Raw genomic sequence first — 9,097 nt, forward strand, 5'->3', positions numbered from 1 at the left:
GCCACTTCAAACAAACTCCAGGCACATGTGGCACTTTGTGCACGTGGCGTTAGGTGGGTGCTAGGGAGCTGAACCCAGATCATTAGGCATTGCAGGCAAGTGCCATAACTGCTGAGCCATTTCTCCAGCCTGACTGCAAACATTCCCATCTGTCATCTTCTGCTGTGCCCTCTTTGGGGATACAATCCTTGTCTATAGCAGCATCTTGGATCATGCCTGTAGGAGCATCTTATATGTCACTAGAATGACTAACTCCTCCTGTCCACTATGCTCTTAAAAAGAAAACTTTATTTTTTTATTTTTTGTTCTTGTTGTTTTTTTTTTCCCAAGCCAAACTGTATCCAGCTTTATTAAAGATACTTTTCATAAACAATCATGGTATTTCAGGCAGGACATGGGCAGACACTCAGTAACAGTATACAAGAACTTTCAAACTCCCTTCTTGTATGGACTACCAAAATCAGAAAGCCACTATAAAATCCAATGAAGTCTTCATGTGATGCTCGGAACAGGGGAGTTTAGAGTGAGGGTTGACATTTCACATTGAGCATGTTGTTTTAACAACTTTTCACAAGCCGACCCTGACTTTCAGGAAATGAAATGAAAATGGAAGGATTTTTAATCTGAAAAATCCACAATCTTTTAGAAAAGGTACCACAGCTCTTGAGAGGAACACCGTCATCTCAGTGATGTCAATGCAAAGTCCAGGTCATCTGACACACTGGCAGAACCAGTGTGAAGGGTCAGGTCCCAACAGGTCTCTGGTCTTAAGGGAGTTAAGTCTATGCTGATGGTGGAGGGCAGAACATAAAAATGGACTTTGAGTTTTCTCATGCCACGAGGCATCTGTGCCAAGGTTGGCTATTGTGTCAACACAAGGGAATCCCTCCTCCCCAGAGCCAAGGGGAATCTTTCAAAACTAGCAGGGAAAGGTGTTTTCCCATCACTCCAGCTTGAGAGACCTTCTGTTAGTGACACTTGTTCCACCCCCCCCCCAAAACAATGAAGTGTTCTGTGTTCTAACAACATAGCTTTAAAAAAAAAAAGTAAAACAAAATTCTGCATTTTTATAAAACTTGATAAAAAATAGTATTTCAAACTGTACAGTCACCAGAAGTACACAGTTATCAAAAATGCACACACTTCCCTTGGCATCTCCGGCACCTTCGGCTTTCTGTGCCTGGTCTGTTTTGGCATCTCCGTTTTCTGCAGGGTTATTCCCTCCTTGCCAGCGTCAGCTTTTCCTTTTTTTCCCTTTGGGTACCTTCTCTCCCTTCTTTGCAGGGGTCTTTTTAGGCTTGGGCTCTGGCTTTGGAGGAGCAGGTTTAGCAGATGACCTTGCGGATCTTCTCTGTGGTTCATCCTTCACCTTGGCTCTATCTCCTCTAGCATCCCCCTCAGCCTTTCTTTTGGGCCTGGCGGCAGCGAGGGGGGGAGGGATGTAGACGCTGAACGCGGGGATGCGGCGGGGTGCCGCTTTGGTCGGTCCGGGGGTCGTCCTCGCTTCTTCTTCACACCGCTCTGTTCTTGTTGTTTTTTTTGTTGTTGTTTTTTTTTTATTTAATTTTTATTAACATTTTCCATGATTATAAAATATATCCCATGGTAATTCCCTCCCTCCCCACCCCCACACTTTCCCATTTGAAATTCCATTCTCCATCATATTACCTCCCCATTACAATCATTGCAATTACATATATACAATATCAACCTATTAAGTATCCTCCCCTCTTCCTTTCTCTACACTTTATGTCTCCTTTTTAACTTACTGGCCTCTGCTACTAAGTATTTTCATTCTCACGCAGAAGCCCAGTCATCTGTAGCTAGGATCCCCATATGAGAGAGAACATGTGGCGCTTGGCTTTCTGGGCCTGGGTTACCTCACTTAGTATAATACTTTCCAGGTCCATCCATTTTTCTGCAAATTTCATAACTTCATTTTTCTTTACCGCTGAATAGAACTCCATTGTATAAATGTGCCACATCTTCATTATCATCTGTTGATGGACATCTAGGCTGGTTCCATTTCCCAGCTATTATAAATTGAGCAGCAATAAACATGGTTGAGCACGTACTTCTAAGGAAATGAGATGAGTCCTTAGGATATATGCCTAGGAGTGCTATAGCGGGGTCATATGGTAGATCAATCTCTAGCTGTTTTAGGAACCTCCACACTGTTTTCCACAATGGCTGGACCAGATTGCATTCCCACCAGCAGTGCAGAATTCTTGTTGTTTTTTGAGGTAGAGCTTCACTCTAGCCCAGGCTGACTTGGAATTTACTCTATATTCTCAGGGTGGCCTTGAACTCATGACAATCCTCCTATCTCTGCCTCCTGAACACTGGGATTAAAGACATGTGCCACCATGCCTGGCTCCAAAAGAAAACTCCTTATCGACAACCTCCATTCATATGCACAGTATACCATAGTCGCAATCACCTCCTACTATTCTCTCTTTTCTCCTCCCAAACCCCCCTCCACTGAATCCCTTCTTTCCAACCAGTCACTCTTCTAATTTTTAAAAATATTTTGTTTTTATTTACTTGAGAGAGAGAAAGATGCAGGGAGGCTGAGAGAGAACCAGAGAGAGAATGGGCACTCCAGGTCCTCCAGCTACTGCAAATGAGCTCCAGACACATGTGCCACCTTGTAAATCTGGTTTACATGGACCCTAGGGAAGCAAACCAAGGTCCTTTGGCTTTGCAGGCAAGCACCTTAACTGCTAAGCCATCTCTTCAGCCCACTCTTCTATTCTGACATCATCATTTCCCCCTCCTGCTATGCAGCTCTTGTTTTGTTTTGTTTTGTTTTGTTTTGTTTTGGTTTGGTTTGGTTTGGTTTGGTTTGGTTTGGTTTGGTTTGGTTTGGTTTGGTTTTTCAAGGTAGGGTCTCACTCTAGCTCAGGCTGACCTGGAATTCACTATAGAGTCTCAGGGTGGCCTTGAACTCACAGCGATCCTCCTACCTCTGCCTCCCAAGAGCTGGGATTAAAGGCGTGTGCCACCACGCCCGGCCATGTTATGCAGATCTTGTATAGGTAGCAGCAGCCACTGTGGGGTCATATATACTACAGCACTTTGTATCTGGAAGAGAGTATTGCAAAGCACCTCTCCCCTTCCTTTGGCTCTTACATTCTTTCTGCCACCTCTTCTGCAATGGACCCTGAGCCTTGGAGGGTGTGATAGAGATGTCTCAGGGCCAAACAATCCATTGTCTCTTCTTCTCAGCACTTCATTGAGCTCTTTGATCCTCACCAAAATCCTGCACAGATCAAGATAACCCCCAGTTGGCAGATGAAAAATTGGGATCCAAGGAGGCTTGGCAACCTGCTCAGCTGGGGAAATCAAGAACAGATGCATATTTCTAGACTCCACTCAGGTCTTACTCCTGCCTCACTCTCACTACCTCATCATAGTGACCATTAAATATGTTTTAAAGAGGGCAAAAGTCCAATTGCATAATAGACCTGCCTGTCTCAAACACGATGATTAGTGCTAATGGCCGGGTATTACCTGGCATGCATGTGTGAGGTTTACAGTAAAGAATGTCTACTTTTTATTAACTGTCCTTTTAGATATATTAGTGACTGTCACACCTGAATTATAACAAAGAAGCAGTAGAGAAATTCAATGTGGGCGGCAAAATTCTTTGAAGAATAACTAGTTATAATTGGGGAGTCTGAACACATTTCAGAGTTGCACGTTTAATATGCAGTATGGTTAATTGCACTGTAATTACAGTATTTTAGAATGCCATGCTAAGTGTTTAATCCTTTTCAGGTTTGCCCTCCAATCAGTGGTCTGCCTTCATTTTACAGATTGATGAAGTCAGCCTCAGAGAAGGGGGTAGGTAACAAGATTGCACCTCCATGTCTAATCAGCTGGGAAAGTTGTAAAATGGATCTTTCCTATCTGGAATTTATATTTAATCATAGTTATGGTCTTCGTGAATGAAGGTTGATTAGTTAGTTGCTGGGACAGGAAAACAATAAGAGCATCTATTTACCCGGATAAGTTGTGCTGGAGTCATTATTTGGTCTGATCGAGTTGATGGAGATATTTACATTACCGCAGCACACAGTCCCACTTAATCTTATTCATAATGTTAATTATATACTCCACGAGTTACTGCTGTGCTCTTATTTATAGAGTTTACTATTCGAGTTTGTTTATACAAGTGGGGATTTCATTGCTTCTTCCTCTCCACTGTACCATGTCCCTTTTACAGTTATGGAAAGCATCTACACTCATAGAAACTTGATTGTATTAATTATTTTTTTTTACAACACTGTGACCAACACTTTACAAAAAGAAAACCCAAATAAATATTTACTCTGGCTTATGGTTTGAGGAAGTACAGTCCATCGTGGTGGGGAACGCAGTGGAAGCAGGTCTGTGAGGCAGCTGGTCACATAGCCTCCAGAGTCAAGAAGGAGAGAGAGAGAAATGCTAATGCTCAGCCAGCTTTCTCCCTCTTTTTCTTAATTCTGGAACACCAAGGCATATTCAGGGTGAGACTCCCCTCCTCAGTTAAAATTCTCTGAAAACACCTGCATAGGCATGCACAGAGGTGTGTCTGCTAAGCAATGCAAATCCAGTCCAGGTGAAAGTGATCAGTGACACCCACACTGATCTTCGGTGGTTTATCCAGTGAAATAAAATAATAAAATAAAAATAAAATATTTTTAAAAATTCTGATGACTGGACCTCAGAGAAGGGAGTTCAGCTCAGTTCAGTTCAGAAAACGGTTAAGAATATGTCACCGGCCGGGTGTGGTGGCTCACGCCTCTAGTCCCAGCACTCGGGAGGCAGAGGTGGGAGGATTGCCGTGAGTTCGAGGCCACCCTAAGACTTCATAGTGAATTCCAGGTCAGCCTGGGCTACAGTGAGACCCTACCTTGAAAAAAAAAAAAAAATGTCACCAAGGGCGGGAGCAATAGTGCGGTCAGGAAAGTGCTGTCCTCTCACTTGCACGTGGACACACCTGCTCACCTCATACACACAAACACATGCACAGCGATAGAACACTAGACCATTGAGCTGAACTTTAGCAGTTTTCTTCATGCTTTGGCAAGCCTTCTTTCAGTGTCTAGAGTTTTCTTTATCCTATGTTGCAGTCAGGTTCGCATTGCTGGCGGAAAACACCCAACCAAGAGCAGCTTGGGGGAAAAAGGGTTCAATTTTGGCTTATAGACTCCAGGGAACGCTCCATGGTGGCAGGGAGAAAAATGGTGGCATGAGCAGAGGATGGACATCACCTGCGGGCAGCATCATATGGACAACAGCAACAGGAGAGTGTGCCAAACACTATCAAAAGGAAGCTGGCTATAACACCCATAAGCCCCCCCCCCCCCCAACAATCACTGCCTCCTGGGGGCATTAAGTCCCAAATCGCCATCAGCTGGGAACCTAGCATTTAGAATGCCTGTGTTTATGGGGGACACCTGAATCAAATCACCACATTCCAACTCTGACCCCTATAAACTGATAACTATACTTGATATAAAATACAACGTCTTCATCCCCATAGTTGTGCGGCCAGCACGACCATCTAATTACAAAGCAATTGTCCTCACCCAAGAAGAAATTTCATCCCCATTAGCAGTAGCCCTTCCTGATTCCCTCCTTCACCCAGCTTCTGGACACCCCTCTTCTAATTTCTGCCCTATGAGTTCTTCCTATGTGGACATCTTATGTCAGTGGAATCATGTAGCACGTTCCTGTCTTTCTCAGCAGATTCTCAAGGCTGTCCGTCTTGCAATGTGTATGAACATATCTCTCAAAGCCAAACACCATGCATTGTATGAATATGCCACAGTTTGTTTATTTTCTTTCTTTACTGTATTTTATTGTCTGAACCCACTCATCATTTACGTCTGACATAAACACGTAACTTCAATATGAGATGTCTAACTAGAACCAGCGCTTCCAAGCAGACAGAGCAGCTGCTCTTCTAAGGCTCGGGCTGGCCCAGTATTCCTTGTACTTGGAGCAGCCCATACCAAGAGTCATTGCTCCCATGACAAAGCCTTGGGCTGCCACACATGTGGATCACGTGAATGGACAGCTTTGTATTTCCCCTCCTCTCCAACTTCTATATCCTTATGCAACGATTACTGCGATGGCCCCCTCCCCCACCAACAGTCCAATAGGAACAAATGGACTCTCTCGAGTTTTTCAGATAAATTTAGATCCCTGGCCTTCATCATATGAAGAAAGGAAAATATCAGGGCTGGTTGACATCGTGACCACTTGAAGAATCTTCCAGGATTCCTCACAAAGCAACCAGCTTCTGCCTCTCACTTGCACGCCACACAAGGCAAGCTCTCCTCCACCACACCTACCACTGGCCTCATGTTTATCTACTTTCTTTTTTTTAATCATTATTTTAAAATTTTTTGAGAGATTGAAAGGGAGAGAATTAGTGCACCAGGGTCTCAGCCACTGCAATATAACACCAGACGCCTGTACCACCTAGTGGGCATGTGCAACCTTGCACTTGCCTCACCTTTGTGTGTCTGGAGAGATCTAGAGAGTCCAGCATGAGTCCTTAGGCTTCTCAGGCATGCACCTTAATTGCTAAACTATGTCTCCAGCCCCTATTTTCTTTTTTTTTTAATGAGAATTTTTAAAAATATATTATTTATTTACTTATTTGAGACAGAGAAAGAGAGAGAGAGAGACAGAATGAGTATGCCAGGGTCTCCAACCAGAGCAAGTGAATTTCAGACACACATATCCTTGTGCATCTGGCTTACATGGATTCTGGGGAGTTGAACCTGGGTCCTTAGCCTTTGCAGACAAGTGCCTTAACTTCTAAGCCATCTCTCTGGCCCATGTCTATCTGTTTTCTAATTGATGGACACTGGGTTGACTGTTCAACAATTTTGACCCTTCAACCTTTTTTGCTTCTTTGTTTTTTTCAAGATTGGGTCTCACTCTACTCCAGGCTGACCTGGAATTCACCATGTAGTCCCAGGGAAGCCTTGAACTCACAGGGATCCTTCTACCTCGGCTTCCCAGGTGCAACATCACTCCTGGCCCATTTAACCTTTTGACTGTTATAAATAATACTACTACATTCATGTTCAAGCTTTTGAATGAACACATCTTGGCCATATAACTGGTGGCATAGTTTGTAGTCTGATGCTAAGTCTATATTTAACTTTTTGAGTCGCAGCCACACTGTTTCTCAAAACCGCTACCAAAATGTGGTGTGGTGGCAGGCATCTATAGTCTCAACTACACAGAGTCTGCGACGGGAGGATCACTTGATTCCAGAAGTTCAAGGTCAGCCAGGACAGCATAGTGAGACCTCATCTGAAAATAGACATTTACAATGGCTACACCATTTTACATTCCAGAGGGCAACATATGGTTCTTGTAATTTATTTACATTGTCCCCCAACCCTCGTCATCATGTCTGCCTGATGACAGCCCCCTATTTTAGCCACTTCCTCGTTGCTGTGAAGGAATACCTAACACGAAGCAACTTGAGAAAGGAGGCGTTGTCTTTGGCTTGCAGCTTGAGGTAACAGTCCATCATGGCAGGTGAGACCATGGCGACCCAGGGGCTCGAGGCAGCTGGTCACCTTCAGTCCACAGTGAGGAAGCAGCTCAAGAGCCCACCCAGGGCATGGTGCCACCCCCGGGTAGGGTGGGTTCTCCCTCTCAATTAACCTGTTCTAGAAAACGCCTCATAGATGTGCCCAGAGGTTTGTTTCTATGGTGATTCTAAATTCCTGACAAGTTGACAATATTAATCATCGTACCATCTTAATGGGTGTGAAATGGAACTACTTGGATTTTTATTGTATTTATTTATTTTTAAAAACATTTTTGGGGCTGGAGAGATGGCTTAGCAGTTAAGCGCTTGCCTGTGAAGCCTAAGGACCCCGGTTCGAGGCTCGGTTCCCCAGGTCCCACGTTAGCCAGATGCACAAGGGGGCGCACGCGTCTGGAGTTCGTTTGCAGAGGCTGGAGGCCCTGGCGCGCCCATTCTCTCTCTCTCCCTCTATCTGTCTTTCTCTCTGTGTCTGCCTCTCTCAAATAAATAAATAAATAAATAAATAAATAAATAAATAAATAAATAAATAAATAAACAAACAAACAAACAAACATTTTTGGAACGGAGCGTCCCACTCGGCCGGCCCGCTTCTCTGAGAGCGTCCCCCAACCATGCCCGAGGCCGGCTGCGAACCCTGCGCACGGTGAGCTGAGCTGTATCACCTGCGCCAGGTGGAGCACATCCTGCGCTGCGGCTTCAGGAAGGAGGACCGCGCGGGCACCGGCACCTGTCGGTGTTTGGCAGGCAGGTGCGCTACAGCCTCCAAGGGATCCACAAAGGCAAAGGAACTGTCATCCAAGGGAGTGAAGATCTGGGGTGCTAATGGGTCCCCGAGATTTTCTCGACAGCTTGGGATTCTCTGCACGACAAGAAGGGGACCTGGGCGGGTTTCCAGCGGAGGCATTTCGGGGCGGACTACAAAGATATGCATTCAGATTACTCGTGACAAGGAGTGGACCAGCTGCAAAAAGTAATTGACACCATCAAAACCAACCCTGACGACAGAAGAATCATCACGTGCTCGAACCCGAAAGGTAGAAAGCATGCCAGCGTCCTTGGTATGCACTGTGTGGTTAGCCGAAGGGAGGCAAAAAGGCCTTGTGCTGGGGCATTGCCCCCAGCTGTGCGGCTGGCTGGTTGTGTGACATTGGGCAAGTCAAGTGTCCTCTCCATTTTCACCTCCATATTGTGGGGTCGGGTCCACATGATCTTAACTTATACATCTATATTCATTCTTATTTCCAGAAAGGGCTTTTTACTTGTCTGAGAAAACAGCACCTACATTTTTATTTATTTATTTTTTTTTGATTTGGAACAGATGAAAGTCTCAGGTCACTCACCCTAACTTCCCTGTGGCTAACATTTAATGTAACCCTTAAACTTGCTGGTCAGTGCCCAGGATAGGATATTTGCATCTGTAACAAGAACCTTGATACAGAAGGTTGTGGCTACGATACTAGTTTCCTATGGCCCTGAAAGTGACAATTTCCCTTGTATTTGGTGCCACCGAAGGTACCAAAATCCAGGCTG

At 44.7% G+C, this 9,097-nt stretch overlaps 2 pseudogenes; both read right to left on the reverse strand.

The window, feature by feature from the left end:
• Positions 1 to 1,018: 1,018 nt before the first annotated feature.
• Positions 1,019 to 5,528, reverse strand: LOC123459078 (annotated as a pseudogene).
• A 385-nt stretch (positions 5,529 to 5,913) lies between these two features.
• On the reverse strand, positions 5,914 to 6,243 carry LOC101597014 (annotated as a pseudogene).
• Positions 6,244 to 9,097: the final 2,854 nt, after the last annotated feature.

Source organism: Jaculus jaculus, chromosome 1 (genome assembly GCF_020740685.1).
Source record: "Jaculus jaculus isolate mJacJac1 chromosome 1, mJacJac1.mat.Y.cur, whole genome shotgun sequence".
Classification (NCBI taxonomy): Eukaryota; Metazoa; Chordata; class Mammalia; order Rodentia; family Dipodidae; genus Jaculus; species Jaculus jaculus.